At 36.6% G+C, this 16,709-nt stretch overlaps 1 protein-coding gene across 3 annotated transcripts in view; it reads right to left on the bottom strand.

Moving 5' to 3' along the window:
• The window catches only part of SLC25A21 (solute carrier family 25 member 21), a 236,696-nt gene that overhangs the window by 157,532 nt on the left and 62,455 nt on the right, over positions 1 to 16,709 (bottom strand). Inside the window, exon 1 of one of the 3 annotated variants that reach the window (XM_066322094.1) lies at positions 1,981 to 2,038. The exons of the other annotated variants lie outside the window; for them this stretch is intronic. The gene's annotated coding sequence lies outside the window, so the exon portion shown is untranslated. Of the gene's footprint in view, positions 1 to 1,980; positions 2,039 to 16,709 lie in introns of those variants that run through there. 3 annotated transcript variants of the gene reach the window in all.

Below are 16,709 nucleotides of genomic sequence, written 5' to 3'. Positions count from 1 at the left end.
TTAAAGACTAGGCAAATTTCCTGCAGTGTTTGACAATAGGAATAATCTAAATAGAATTTTCATTATGTTGCAAGCTTGATACTTCTGAGAGGGGAAAAATTAAAATAAGAGAAGGAACATTTAAACTTCTTCCACAGAATAAAAATTCAAGAGGAAAAAAGATATCAGGACTACTAAACTAATCCTCCTTTCTATAACATCAAATTTTCCTTCTGGCAGTATTGAGATACTTAGTTTTCCAAGATTAAAAAAGTTAATTTCCTAGCATGCCAATTATAATATTTTTAAAACATAAAACATATTGTGATATCAAATGTAATGTTACAAGCTGAAATAAATATTATACATAAAAATTTGAACACACACACACAATTCCAGAGAAAATCATTGAAATAAAACATTTTATCATACCAAACGCCCACAATTTTGAAATTAATTTAGAAAAGTGCTGGAATAATTTCTATTCTTGTTACTGAGAAGTTATCAAAATAAGCTGCTCCCACAAAACATTTTATTGCACCAAAACTGCATTTTTATCTTTTCTAAAGAAATCTGTTCCATTAAAAATATTTTAGCCGGTCTGGAAACAGATGAGTTCATGTAATCTGCTGGAATGTGTTACAGAGCCTACAGAGGGTTTGAAAAATTAGTTCCTGTGGCTGGGAAGCCTTGGCTCTTCAATTAGTGCCTCACAGTTGTGGAGTTTTGTTTCCACTCCTTGAATAACAACAGAATGATCAAGATGTTGGTCTATCACATACATCCAAGAACCCAAGAATGACTGAGTTATATACTGAAAGCACAGAGGCATAAACCACAGAAAGGAAACACATGCAAAGGCTGCCCCAAAAAGTCTCCTGCACAGAGATTAAGGTGGAACAGGGCCATTTCAAGTCTGTGTGGTTGCTTTCTCTACAGGAGAATTATTAGATCTCTAAGTCTAATCAACATGCAGCATGAATACTGTTAGCAGCCACATATTCCCTCTTCATTCTGTAATACTGAGGCATAGAGGAGAAGCCAGCTTAATTAAATGCTTCCATCAAAAATGAGTTACATTTACTGCCCCTTCTGCAGCTTGTCTGTGGAATGAATTAAATATCTTTAAGTCTGCAGTTTGTTTGGTCTTTAAACGTACTTGCCTGAAGATACTGCTCAATAATTTCATTGGCCTTGGTCTCAACACCTTTCATCTGTACAGCAGCCAAATCTCCTGTGTCAATCTGATAGAGCTCAGGCATTAATAGGCTTTTGCCTTTACACTTTAGTTGATTTGGAAGTAACTTATTCCACCAGAGGTGAATTCCCTTGGTGTAAGTTGGTCCTAAGACACAGTGTGTGCTAGGATGTGAGGACTGACATCAGCAAAGCAGACCACTGGTGTGTTTTTTCATTATTATTATTATTATTATTATTATTATTATTATTATTATTATCATCATCATCATCATTATTATTATTATGCATACACGCTTGGTTTTTTCATTTAGCTCTTTAGTTTAATGTTTACTTGACCCTAAAAGAACAAATTGCAGAATATTTGCCTATATGTGAACATTTGGCAAGGCATATTTTTTCTAAATAAGACATTGTTCTATTCTCACGATTCATATAAAAGATCTCATACTATTGTGGACATTTAAGAGTTATCCAGGAAAATACCTAACTACACAAAAATGTCTGCTTTAATTTATTGATTCATTTTGGACCATCATGGGAAACTTAGGGCCTAAAAATATCTTACCCATAGGCTTTATGTTCACATTTCATATGTACTGGGAATGACTGACTGTACTAGAGGCCCTTGGTACCTGTTGCTGAAGTTTCTGTACTCAGTATTTTTCTTGGATTGGACTTGCAGCCAACTGGTTGTAATTGACCCTCTACTGGGACAAGTTAGGATAAGAACATATGCCTTTCCTTAAAAAGAGAGAGAGAGAAAAAGTGAAGGAGAAAGGGAGAGAGAAAGAGAAATATCACCAGTATTTATTTTAAGTTGCCTTCATTTCCAACTTTTCTGGCAGAATGTCAAGCTTCTGTCATAATGCAGAACCCTAGCTAAAGCAGTTCCTGGAAAAAAAGACTACATGAGGAATTCTACCTAACTAAAATATAAAATTTAAGAATGAAGCAGGAGAGTTATTTCTGCCCTGTAGGGTAGATAGCACACTTGAAATTGCCATATGATTTCTGCATATGAAATGCCAGGCTGGCATCTCTCTTTAGGGCAGTCATTAGTCAATTTGTCATACTTCATGCAAACATAAAATACTGAATTATAACTACAAATGTGAAAACCTCCAATAGCCCTTTACCTCAGGCCAACTATTTCTAGGCTAAACAAACTTGACACCAGGCTTCAGCAGCAATTGTAACAATTCCATGAGGAACTCAAGGGAATTACTGGCTGTACTGTATGGAAATATGCAAATTCTATCTAATTTTTAGTCTGTGATAAAGGAACTTTATTTTTACTAAAGATCTGCACGCAAAAAACACATTCAAAAACAAAGCTAGTGTCTTTGCATAAATCTTTCACACAATACATAAAGCTTTAGTGCATGTAACTGGACACTATCACCCTCTTATCTTCACTGGGGAGCTCACACTCACGCTAGCTTTACTCTCATTTTTGGCATATAAAGCACCTCTGAAATCAACAGCCCATTCCTAATGGAACTCAGCATCCCCTTGTTCCTCAGTGCCTGAATACAATAAACCAACTGGAAATCATCCTTTTATTCTTTGGACATATGCAAAGGTTTTCTGTTTCAAAAACTGCCATGCATAAATCTCTTCCTACCGAAGAAATATTAATATTCCACATTTTCATACCCAAATTTAAACACTAAGTTGCAAAACACTGACTGATGAAGTCTAGTCCATCCTCAGACAGGTGATATTCCTTAATTAGGCATTGAAATGCTCCAAGCTTTATGAAAAGTACCACAATGGGGAACAGTCTACACAGCCATAGACTCCTGTGGTATCTGTAATAAATACAAATATTTGATGGCACTATTAGGCTTTGCTTCCAAAAGACAAATCAACAGTATCTCATTATCTGCTAATGCTAGATTAGGACACAGATGCAACACTTACCAGATAATTTAACCTCTCCCAGTTGTATCCACAACTCCCAAAACAAAAGCCACGCATTCCTGACTGACAGTTCAAACCTCAACAGCAGCTTTGCTTGTAGCAGAGAGGTGCCTTTCTCCAGGTCACGGATCAGAGCATTAAAACTAGCAGAGTCCTTAGCTTAGACAGCATTCATAACAGTTAAATATAAACTAGTGAAATTATAGTAATGTCATATAGACTCAGAACAAATATATGTATTTGTAGGTATATGTATATGCAGGTATGTGTAACCTAATGTTTTCTAGCTGGATGGAAATAGATGTTCCTTCTTAGGTGGTAAATGGCTATGGCTCATGTCCCAAAAGGCAAGGCAAGGAAAGGCCTTTTCCGCAAGGAAAAAGCAGTACTTGCATTCCATGAACACGCTTCTCAGCCTCCTGCAAACTGCTCACCTCATGTCTCTCAGCCCTCCCACTCCTCTCTGGCCCTGGCTGCATTTCTGGGCCCGTAGGAGCTGTAATGGACTTACAAGCTATGTAATTGCTCTGGGTGATTTCATCAGCAGCGGGCGCGCAGCCTCGGGCCAGGAGGAGGTAACACTAGACAACAACACAGCATCTGTTCAGTTTTATTCTAGCAAACCAGCCAGTCATGGAAAAAAACCCCATTTTTCCTAATTGTTGGTATGAACACCAGGATGGCATTAATGTGGACAGAACGCCCATGAGCTACACTGCCACCCGTGACAGCAGGCATGGCTGGAGCCTGTGGAAGTATCCATAACAAAACTGGCCTCAGCTGTCCTGCAGTCTCAGCTCAGGTATCCACCCATTCACCATCAAAAGAAAACTGTCTCCTGACGCACAAGGAGTTCTGCAGAGAAATTCCTGAATAGTTCACGGGCATTCCTCCTTTACAGAAGGAAAAAATACGGATCTCATACTACTTTTTACACTCTCGGCAGGTGAAGATTATCTGAAAAAATATTAAATTATGCAGAATGAGAAAAGTTTTCTATATCTCTGTTTTTTTTCTTAAAGCAGAAACTTAACCTCTCCTATGGATTTAATGCCATAAACTGTTGCAGCCAAGATGTTTATAAAAGACATGCTATCAAAACTGGAATCATCAAGAAATTGTATCAGAAGACACTGTTTATGTACAATTATGCCACTCTTTCCTTTTTTCCCCCCCTTTTTCTTTCCCTCTTTTTGTTTCCTTTGCATAGACCCACTTAATTCCATCTCTTCGTGTGGGCAAAAGCTGACAGTTGCATGACAAGGAATGTTTCCCTTTATAAAAGCCTACTTCCTCTCTGTGTAGTTTTAGCCTCATTGAAATGTTTCCTATTAAGCTCAATCAAGGCAGCAATTATCTAATTACTCACTTATGCTTTTCCAGTCAAAAATTGTACAACCAAGCATATTAGAGGGCTGCATACATGTTTATTATTGTTTTTGTATGTCCCTGTTTAGGTTTAAGAAGTAATCAAATATTTTTACAGTACTTTTGGACTGCCTCTGTTTGCTACAATTTTCTACTACAGCAGGTCACAAAACCACTTCTGTGCCTCCTGCCATTTCCACAGTAGGTAGATGGTAATTTCAGAATCAAGTTACAAGCTCATTTCATACCAATGGGCTTTGCATATATAAATTTGCAAAGAAAAAAATTATCCAAGGGAACTTTTAGGTCTTCTAAAATGCACCACACTTATAACAAAACTTAAGTGAAAATGAATTTCATACCACCAAAAACCCCACATTTTCTATACCTAGATGTTTTCTTTAGAAGGATCCTTGAAATCAAGAATCTCAATGATGCAGGTGGTTTGCATTCTTCAAATGAGATATACAATGAATTTATTGCCATAAAGAACCATGGCAGCCAGCCAACAATGATGAAGTTTTTTTTTACTAAAGTACAACAGAAATTACACTACATAAATGTACACCATGCCAGTCTTGGTTGGCTACCAAGTTCTTGCTCTATATGTAGACTGCTATAATTTTGTTATTTCTCTGAAAAATACTTCTTATCAATAAATTATTTTTTAAAACCACTGAAGTTTTTAATGCATGATGTTTTGTTTTAGAATGCCTAAAGACCTTCTTCCTCTTAAAAGCATGAACAGGATTGTATTAAAATGTCTTCACATTTTAATCTTTAGACCATGCAACACTTAATGACTTGAATTTGTTTTACTGATTTTTTTTTTTTTTTAAACTGACTTGTGACTTTGGACACCAGAGTTTCTAGACTCATAACCTAACACACCATATAGTAATAGCTACATATTCAAAATGGTGCTGAGCAACCATCCATTAAAACCTAGACCTTTTTTCCTACTGCACTTTAAAAATTCAAAATCTATGACCCTTTTTCAGTGGAACTTAAACTGCATAGTTTGGATCATGAACATTTAAAGCTCCATTTGAAGCCTAGAAAGTTCTTCTCAGGTCCAAAGCAATCTTGCATTCTGACTGAGCTGTCTCAGAGTGGTTCTTCCAACATGGTTTTAGCTATAAACCAGGATTCCTTCAGTAGCCTCATGCTGGTTGGTTTTCATGCTGAAACCTCTGTTCTGTGGGACAGATTATAGCAGAAACACAGCCACAGAAAACTTCTGACCTATTTGCAGAAATACCACAGCTTTGACTGTTCACATAAGGTTTCCTGCAATGCATGACAAGGGTGAATGAAAAACTCCCTTTGATTTCATGTGGTCCATAAACAAAAGGCTAAGTCTTTTTATAACACTTTCCAGTGTAAGAATAAAAGGACAGGACATACCAGCTAAACACTTGCTGCTTCCTCCAAACAGTGCCTAGAAGGGCACAAGACCCACTGATAATCTCACCTTCATGTCAGTACTGGGGAGACACTGTGTAAGAGAAAATCAGTGCTCTCTGTGGAAGGTGAACCTCAGCCTTCCTGTAGGGATTCTGTCTTGAGCTGCAGAACATAAACCAGTTCAAGCCCATTCACTCTTTCCTCCTTCTCAGGCCACAGACAGATTGCACCTATCAAAGACAACTTGTTGCTTCTTTTAAGTTTCAAGTTACTTTATCAATAAAGACTGCTTGAAATTCATGGGAGTATTTAACCATTTTAAATAGGAAAAAAAAGCAACAAGTACCAAACATTAAATATTTCATGAAGACAAAATTACTTATCAGTCAGGGTGTAAGAATTAATGTTGCAGAACATGATTCTGGAATTACAATTGCATTATCCCCAGTGCATGAGACATGCTACATGGACATGGTTTTAAAGCACACACAGGCAGTGAGTCTGGAAACACTTAGCAGTGACAGCCTGCACTGCTGTGTAGGAAACATCTTTAATTTCTAGACCCAAGACATCTGGGAAAAAAGTAGAACTAAATTGTGTTCATCACACGGCTGCCCTTTATTAACTTGCAGACTATAAGTTTTTTCATCAAGTTTTGAACATATCCTGTTGTCTAGTTTTTAAAGTGAAAATGTTCATTCTTAGGAGAAAGAATAATTTTATTAAAAAAAAAAGGCATTTCAGGCTTATGTTGTCATAGCTTGAATGTAAATGGATACTTATATAGTATTTCATAAATTCATTAAATGCACTGTTTTTCCCACCACCTGACTGTGATGTTGTTTCATATACATTATCAACAAAAATACAGCTGCCTGGAGTTTCTGGAAGATATATGTACAGAGCACACACTTGCACACATATACATGAAGGTAATACCCATGTGAAAAATTGGAGAGGTATGAAATACCCATGACTGCATCACCTGCCCACTAATCCAGCTCCCTGGGAGTTACTCTAACATTCCAAACTACTGAGCAGCTTCAAACAGTTGCCACCGAAAGGAAAAATAATAAAAAGGAAAGAAAAAGAACGAAAACAGCCCTAAACCTCCAAATGACAGTGAAATCCTTCTCCTTTTCATTTTCTGTTACATCTCTACAAAATATTTCCCTAAACTAAACCATGAGCCACCTCAATCTGAACAAGAAGATAAACAAAGCCAATTTTAACTGAATTTTGAACTTCTACCTTTAGAAGTACCAAAATCCAGCCCTTTTCGTGATGGAGTTTAACATCAGAATGGTATTGACTAAAAAGATTCATTCTAATAACTGCAGCTATGATGAACAGTTCCAATTTTAAAAAGCTTTGAAAGAGACTGAATTCCCAACATCCCAATGCAATGATTGCTATGCCTTTAAGAATAAGCACAAAAAGCCAGTCAAGCTGTACAGAGATTTTAATTCAAATTTTAAATCCCCCAACCTTACTCTGATATTACAATATAACTTTCAGGGCAAAATTGCTGTAATTACAGCAAAAATATGTTCCATGTAGATCTTTATATTACAAGAGAAAGACATTCTTAATATCTGTATCTTTATTAGGGCTTTTCAATGATAGAAAACTTCTTGTTGCCACCAATAATAATCTGGATGGCACAGAACATGGTAAGATACAGAAAACTTCCTAGAGGATTTTGACTAATGATGAATAAAAATGTTTACTCTCATGGAACACTCTATGGCATTACTGTAGTTCCCTGTACAAATAAATCAATCTGTAAAGCAGGCACACCTCAGCTTTAAAAAGCTGTGTTCCCTATATTAGATGTTATCCATAAGCTTTTACAGTGGTGTTCACTACTTCATGTCTACCCTGTAATATCAAAAAATATCTAAACAGATCATAGATGTAACACAATGGCAAAAAGAGTGGTGCTGAATTCCAGTTTTAACTGTAGATAAGGTAGATATTCCAGCAGAGAAGTCGTCAGCCAAGAATCCTGGCATGGAAAACTATTTTCTGAATTGTTCATTCTCCTGTCAATAAGCTATTTGGATGATTTAAAACATGTTCTATGTTTTTGAAGCATAAGCCAACCCCAAGACTCTTGACTCTTGATTTGAGCCCAATACAGCTGCCACGAGGATAAGAATATTTTATTCACTGTTGGGGTTGTCAAACACTGAATAGACTGCCCAGATTGGCTGTGGAATCTTGGACTTTAGAGATATCAACTGGATATGGCCTGAGCAGTTTTATCTGACTTTGATCTGCTTTAAATTAGACCAGATCACCTCCTTATTACTAGAATAATATAGTCATGTAAGTGCTAATTGTAACAGCAGTACTGTTAACAACAGAGTCTGCAAGACAAAAAGCTTCACATTATACATATACTAAACAAAGTAAAACATCTCAAAATTGCCTATGAATATGTACACCAACTAGAAAGTTGAGGTTTTTGATTACACCTCTGTTTAGATTTCCTTGGTCTTATAAATAGAGTTGTGCCATGACTATGAGCCAGATACTATTAAGATGGGAATTAATTCCATCTCATCAAACAGTTTAAATGATACATTTTAATGAAGATAATTTTTTAATTTAAAAAGTTTAATTCAATTGTAGTGATGACTTGCATATGCAGAACAAAACTGACTCCTTTTACAAAGATAAAGCTTTGAAAAATATAGAGGATTTAAAAATTGTATGGACTATGTTTTAAAATAAGTTAAGGTGCATACAAGCAAAACAAATAGAGAAAGAAAATGGAAATAAAAGGAAATTACAGCTCTGTATTCCATTAGAATTAAAATGACATAAATGCTAAATAATGAATGAAATAATTTACTAATTAAAATGACAAATGCTAAATAATGAATGAAATAATTTACTAATATTTCTATTTTCATGACAGAGGTTAGTACATAGAGGACTTTGATAGTCAATACCAATAGCAGTAGGAGAACGAAGTATAAACCACAGTATTTAACCTAAAAAAGTTCCTCATACTGCTGAGAATAGACACAATGGAAATAAATGAAAGATTTATTAAAAATAGCTGCTACTTATTAATTTTTTCTGAGGCCAATAAAATCGAAATGTAGAAACGTTAAGAGCGGAGAGGGAAAGGGCTAGGAGAATTAAAGTCCTTAAAATCTTCAAATCATTGCAAAGTCAATAAGACCAATGGGGATTCAGAATATGACGAAAGTCCCAACTGTACACGAAAAATAAAAGAATGGATAAAACATATGTAAAACATGAACAGTTTTATATTAAAAAGACCAGTGTTTCAACTATTACAGCCCTGATTAGCAGACTGATATAAGAATAGCCAAAGCTGGAGAGCATGATCTGTACCATTTACCTCGCTGATCCTCAAGAAAAACATGATGTCAGGATCCTGATGGTAGGTGGTCTTTGAAGGGAATATGTTGATTCCACGTAACACGGGCTCAATTTAAAGTGTATGTGGAAACAGACAACGCACATCCAGAGCACAAACCACACGATATTACCTTTGTACACAGATATGTAACAGTGCAAATTCCTCCAAATTAAAGGTTAAATGGCTCCCAGAGGAGGAGCAGTCTAGCCAGCCCCACAGCAATGTAATCACGTTACAGACCCCAGAGGAAGTTGGAAGCCATTGGGACAATCGCCTTTGGACTCCACTGCAGAGCAAGTCACTGCTGCCAGTAGCCCATTTTCCACAGGCAAGAATCTGTGTTTAAAAACAGTTCTAATCCATTTTGCAGCAAGCACCACAGCCTAAACACTAAGATGAAGCTGGAAACGGTCAAAGTCTAGCTGCCTTGTTCACATGGAACTGTTTCCCATGCTCTCACTAATAAAAATTCAGCCAGTGTAGTTTTGTTTTGTCATTTCACAGAGGATATACTGTGTTATACTTGCTATAGTATTACTTTTGAGACTGTAGCATCTGGAAATTTATATTCCTGATTGTTATTTCCTCTTCCTCTTCCTCTTTTTTTTCCCCACTTTATCTCCCTTTGGAATTTTCCATTAAACGATCATTAAATAGACAAATTACTTGGCTGCCCCTCTTCGATTAGTTTCACAACTCCAACTTGCTCATGTTTGCTTGCCTTCTTGAATTCCTGGCAACTTCACATCCCACTCCAGGCAGCACAGGTGAAGGATGGACCTTTACTGATACAACTGTTCTCTGGGACACAGCAGCAGGGGACTCATCTAGCATTCTGGAAGGCAGGGTATTAATCTCTTCAGGCTGGAGGGAATTCAAACCACATCTACTTTTTGTTGTTCTTGTTACACTTTGTACAACTAATTTTCAGCTACTGTCATTCTTAAATTGAGAGCAGCAGGTAGGTAGGTGTCCTGGACAAAGATAGGATATTTCTATCACCTCCTGATCTGATGCTGCAGACACCTAGAGCTGCCAACCCCTGGTTCCAACCACAGTGCATGAGAACACTGTGAGCCCAATGCACGATTTGCTAGCAGCTGTGCCTCGAAGTCAGCAGGAGAGAAACAGTGTTCTGTGGTAACAGTGCCATACAAAACAACCATAAGCAGCACATGGCTGCTTTATTCAGTCTATTCCTGAATCTCACTCCGCTCCTGATGTAAGTGTATGTTGTAGTTCAACTTCTGGCAAATAATTACAGAGGACTTCCAGTCTAGCCCTGGCAAGCTCCTTCCAAAGATCTAGAAACTCACATCAAAAGAAACTGCCACGGAGAATTTTCTCTAGTGGCTTTTCATTCACTTTGGCATAGCAGTCATCTTTTCTGTCCAATTGTTTCTCAGCTAAAAGCACATCCTTTTCACAACTGCCAGCTAATTAATTTAGTTGAGACATGCAGCCAACGTCACACTTTCCAACTTGCTTAAAACTCAGCCTTATAACACCTTCTCTCACATGAGGAATCATTACTGGGGTTCAGTATAAAGTCATATTTCCTTTAGATTTAGTCTCAGCAAAAATACTTGTCTGCTAATGCAATAATTGCCAAAGCATATTAAAAAGGGATGTGAAAAAGTAAACATACATATGAAGTAACTGATGTCACTGATGATGTGAAATAACTGATGATGTGAAGAAGCCAAATAATTAATTACTTTTTCAGTCACTAAATACAGCATATCCTCAATATTAGACACTCCTATATAACTTCATCTAAATCTACTAAAAAGCTTTATTCATAATGGCCTTCCACAAAGCTGCTAAGTATGGACCCAGTGATGCCAGATGCTGAGAAGTCTCAGTTCCAGTTAATTTTAATGAGAGCTCAAACTATCCTGAATGTCCACCCCAGTTGCTAGTTATGACCTTGCAGTCACACTGGAATGCCTGAATCCTAGTAAAATTATGCAAGAAGACATTCACAGCAATAAATTAAAGCAGATAGGTTCATCCTGTTTTCAATTCACTGTTAAAAATGTTCACATTCCCACTCTCTCCATGAGCCTGATCCTTTTCTACCTGTTTTTCCTTTTGGTTTTATTCTACTGCAGTGACCAAGGAAAAAACCAGAGGGATGAGCTCATACTAAAAAAACTGAAATGCCTTCCCATGCCATTAAAGCTTCACATTATTTCAGATACCTGACTTTCTATGCACAACACCGTGATCTGTGATCTCAGTTTTGAGAATATTCCAGTACTACACAGTTAGAGGTTTTTAGAGGATAAGCAAGCAACATTTCCTACTGATCCAATTTATCTGAAATGTAATCATTTTCTCACCCTCCCAGCAGGATTACAGATATGGGCAGATTTCAATTCATAGCAATATGAATTAGAAATATAATATTAAAAGTAAAATAACAGAATGTATAGTTTCTCACAAGCTGCAGTTAATACAAAGAAAATACAGGCTAAACACACTGTTTCCCAGAGATATGCGAGGTGTTTACCTACATTTTTATGAAAAGGGGGAATACTGAAGCTTTCAGACTTCTGGCCTCTCCTACAGCTGGAAATAGTGATAGGAACTGTAAACTCAGTTTGGAGAAGGACAGACTGAGGGCATCTGCCTCAAATTATGTTAGGAGCAACTGTGACATAGTATGCTTGTGCTTAAATAGATGAATTTCAGTGCACTGCCAAGATTATGATTTCTAGCCTGTCTCAGTCTCTACCTCTATTTCTTTTGGCTCTAAGTAAGGCAGAACCAGAGAAGCTATATGACTTTCCTACAGAAATAAAAAGGGCACAGCCACAGAATCCAGTTATCTCAGTTCAACCAGTTAACATACACCAGCTGAACCATGGTAACTGCCTTTGTACCCATGCTCAGCCCTAGGAAGACATGCTTGTTTGATTTGCAGGCCAAACTATTGACAGAAGGCTAAACTGTAAAGCAGTAATAAAATGTTCTTAACATTGAGCTTTTGGAATCTGAGCTAGAATTAAAATTGAGGATCACTAAGCTCCTCATTCTGTACATTGGTTTTAAGAAACCCATGGAGCAGTACCAAGGAATACACCACACTTATATTTTCTTGTCCCAAGAGTCTGCTGTGATATATCAAGAACTGAATGGGTACACAGTAAAGTGCTCCAAAATTACGCTGTAGTAAACAGAAGTCAACAGAAGGTTTGGGTCCACCTTGCATGGATTTATTCCTTTGTTTATCTTTAAAAGAATAAGCTTTCTGATGCTAATTAAGTGTGTAAAGCACTCCAGAATCACTAGCCTAGTTTCCTTGCACTGTGGAAGCCTTAAAACTATGTTATTTACAACATGGGGTGGCATTTAGCATGTCATCCACCACTTTAGTCAAAAAATCAGGCAACTAGTCTGAAACAATTTCCCACTAAACCAGGACAGATAAAAGTTTCATGGGAGAACATTTTCCCCCACTTTAGATACCAATCTTCGGACAGTTTTGGACAAGATGCCTCTCACTGTGCACTTTAATACAGGAAGCTTAGATAACTAGCTTAGACTAGACACTGAATTTATGCATGGATAAAATTAAGGAAACCTCTAGAAACTCAAACCATGTGTGAAAACTTCAAAATGTAGGATTGGCCACTGGATGTAAAATTATATTAACTTCATCAAGAAAGCCAGATAAAGAGCAATAGAATTAAAGCAAACAGAACCACCAAAACCATTCATTGTTGATGTTTTGGTTTTATTTTCTATTTTTTCAAACTGAGTGCATTTGAAATCAGTACTTCATTAGCAAGAATCATACATATATACAAATCTACCCCATGTATATATTTTCTTAATATATACTTTAAGTTCTTTTGATAACTACAAATGAATACAGTTCTGCTGCTGCAGGAACATTCATCCCCAAAGAAGTCTAGAAGTCTGACTAAAGCAAAATAATTTTACATATAAAATTTCTCAGGACCCTGTGAGAAACTTGGAAGGCAAGGAGAAAAAAATGGTTGTTTTTCCATCTTGCTTTTTTCTCATTCAGCAAAATTGAACTGTTCTTTCTTTAGTAACAATTCAAATACTGTGGATTGACTACCAAAATGACCTCCAAAATAAAAATCTAGAAAAGAGGAGAACTCCATTTTAATCTGATGTTTTTGAAGTAAACATATTTTTGAGAGACCTTTTGGGATATGAAGGATATTGAAGAATTGGTGTACAACAGCAAGAAAACTGACTTACATGCAGAATACTTTCTTTCAAACTTGAAGGAAAAATTTTGAGAGTAATGAGGTTTTAATTTTTCTCCTTACCTTTTCTTGACATCCAATTTTTTTTACGAGGTCAGAAGGAAAGAAGCAGAGAAACACAACGTATCCCCACACAAATTACTATACTGAAACCAAAAGGTGGTAGTGAGGACATATTTCAAAAGGTCTATATATACCCTGCTCTTTTCAGTTCTATCAAAAAATTCCCTGGCAAATTCCAATGACAGCATAGCAGATAGGACTTCCTCAAGCACATTCTCACATGCACATCTCTCCATTTATTATTATCCTATGTGTATAGAATAGAAATATGCATAAGGAAATCAAATATTTATTTGCTCATGATGCTTTAAGAACATTTAGATGATAAAACATACCAAAATACATAGCATATTATACCAAACTCACTGCATCTAGGTAAAACAGAAGTATCATTAAAAAGGTATTACTCCGATTTTAACTTAATCCATCCAGAAAGAAGTAGGTCACTAGAATGAAGATAATTTTTCAAGTCCTTGAGTACTCAGTGACTCTCAGGCTCAAAAGTTAACAGCACCAGACAATGCCCTAATTTCACAACCCAATCAGCTTTGTCAAGCTGCTGACATGATGAAGAGCTGGAGTTCTCCACAGTACTCAAGTATTTACATTTCAAAAGAAATGTGAGTAAAAACTTCTCAGAGTTACCACCTCAGTGCTTTAGGTGTGAGTAGGAACACACTTGCACAAATTTGAAGACTCCTGCTTTACAAGAAAGGGGGACAAAAAAAAAATGGAAAACCACTGTCTTTTTAAAAAGTTAACAACTAACTTTTCAAGTCAAGACATGAAGTGCATTCTAAAAAAACAAATACTGCAAAAAGTAAGAGAAACAATTCAATTAACTTATACTGATAAAGACACTACTACTCAAGCTGCCAGCTTTTCACTGTTTTCCAGTATGGAGAAGATCCAGAAAATGAGAATTGCAGGAGCTCATTGCTTCTTTGCTTACACTCACAGCAAAGGGACCTCAGCAGTGAAGACAAAACCATCTACCTTTTCTCAATAATTTGTATAATTCTGCTGTATTTGTAGTTGAGCATTTACTACAAACTAAGACTCTTTCCTCTTGCTAGGGGGCAGGTGGATGTAGATTCCCATGTTGATGGCTACACAGGTGGTCAGAATTTGTGCTTTTATAGTGTAGCCTTATTCTATTTCTCTGGATACCCTGATACTACAGTAATATTATTTGAAATTAATATGAAAACGACACCTTAGGCATTTTATTTCATTATGTGTAAGTATAGGTGAAGTACTGTTACACAGTTAAAATCAGAACCATACTGGGCATGTGAACTTCAACGGTGGACTGGAGCCTGCTGTGATGTGATAAATGAAGGAGCTGTAAATCTCTGCCTGTCTTTGGTTGGCATCCAACTGGAAATTGATCTCCCATCATTTTTCTTTAAAGCTTGGGTGTAACTCCGGAATCCTGGCCAACATTTCCTTTCCCAATAAAATAGGAAGGACATACCTAAAAATGTAAGGCAGCTACAACTGAACTCATGGCAGATGCCCCATTTGCCCACTCACAGCACCACCAGTAATGACAAATGCTACTTTGTAAAAGACTCCTCAGTATTGAAAAATAGTATATAAAACTATTTTTAATATGCATGTATATATAAAGTGCATTTAGAAACTAGGCAGTTTTGTTTTGGTGGGTCCCTTAACGTATAAGCAGTAAAAGTTACAGAGATGTTTTATATTCCCAGTTCCTCATGGAAATGGATCGGGAAAGCTGTTTCCAATACTTTGCCAGTCTACATTTTAATAGGGAAAAATAACTGCTGATTATTATGAAACAATAAGCCACATTTCAAGTAATCCAGCCAATCAGTAGAAAGGATTTGAGGCCTTCTGGTTTATATTTGTGTGCAAACAGCTGTATTTCATTTTTTAGCCTCTTTGTTTTCCAAAGCTTTTTAACTTTTTGTCAGATAAAATCCCTCTTGTCATGGTGGCCAAGACACCAGCAAAATTAGGGTGGAGGAAGGGTGAGAGCTATAGTGGAATGGAAAGCACCCTGAGCTGAAGTCTCTAAAAAAAATCCAAAAACACCTCCCCAAAATAAAATGAATTTGTAGAATAAGAACAGTTCATCTGTAGGTAAAATATTGACTCCAGAATACATTACTTGGAATTGTAAATACTGGTTACTGTTGTGATCTCAAGTCACATTGATAGCTGCCTACTTAAAAGTAGTATAAAAAAATACTCTATCACACAAACTCGACATCATAAAATTCCTAACTTCCTAATTTTGCTAGCAGCTTATAACTTCCTTGGGAAAGTGTTTGGATTTATTTTAATAAAGCAGTTGGGGAAGAAGGAACACTGGAAGAATTCCAGCTGTAGTACGTGCAGTTCTTAAAAATTAAAAATAATAAAATAATTTCATGACTTTATAGCAGTTTATTGCCTCTTTTGAGAATTTAATTTAAAATTTAATAAGTTTTTTGCACTATAAAAACCTGAGTAGAATTTCAGTAGGGTCAGAAAGTCTAAATCTAGCTGGCACTGCAAATTAAAATGAGCTTGGTATTCCCAGGTCAGACCTCCTGGGACAGAAGTTAATGTCACAGAACTACTGTATATAGAGTATAAATCTGTGCTCCATATTCCAAGTACTCCATGCATTGGGCTTTCTTGCTGTCTTGATCAAGCCTATATTTTAGTGCTATGGGAAGCTTTGATTAGGAAAGTCCCAAAAATAATTGAAAGACTCAGCAGACAGCCTAAAAAAAGGAATATCTCATGTTAGGCAATGGCCAGAAGTCCGAGCAGAGAGGGGCAGAAGTCACAGGACAGTGCATGAATTCATCTGTGCTTTCAACCTCCTCAAAAACAGCCACTTCAGAGACCATGGAGAGCACCCAAAAGAAAACCCCAGAATTTAAATTCAGCAGGCCAAATTCAAGGACTTGCTCAAAACTCTCCGACCTTCAGGTACAGCCTTCTCATAACAAACACAGAAAGCAGCTAAAGTAACCTTTTAAATCTTTTCTCCCTAATATGGCCCAAGTTGACCCTCAAATTCCAGGGGATGTTTTGCTAGAAACTAATCAGAAATGCAAAACGCACTTCTTAAAAATTGTTTATGTTCTATGTAAAATTGA

Source organism: Sylvia atricapilla, chromosome 6 (assembly GCF_009819655.1).
Source record: "Sylvia atricapilla isolate bSylAtr1 chromosome 6, bSylAtr1.pri, whole genome shotgun sequence".
NCBI lineage: Eukaryota > Metazoa > Chordata > Aves > Passeriformes > Sylviidae > Sylvia > Sylvia atricapilla.
Note: the sequence above shows the minus strand (reverse complement) of the source record. Positions and strands in the feature narration are given on the sequence as shown.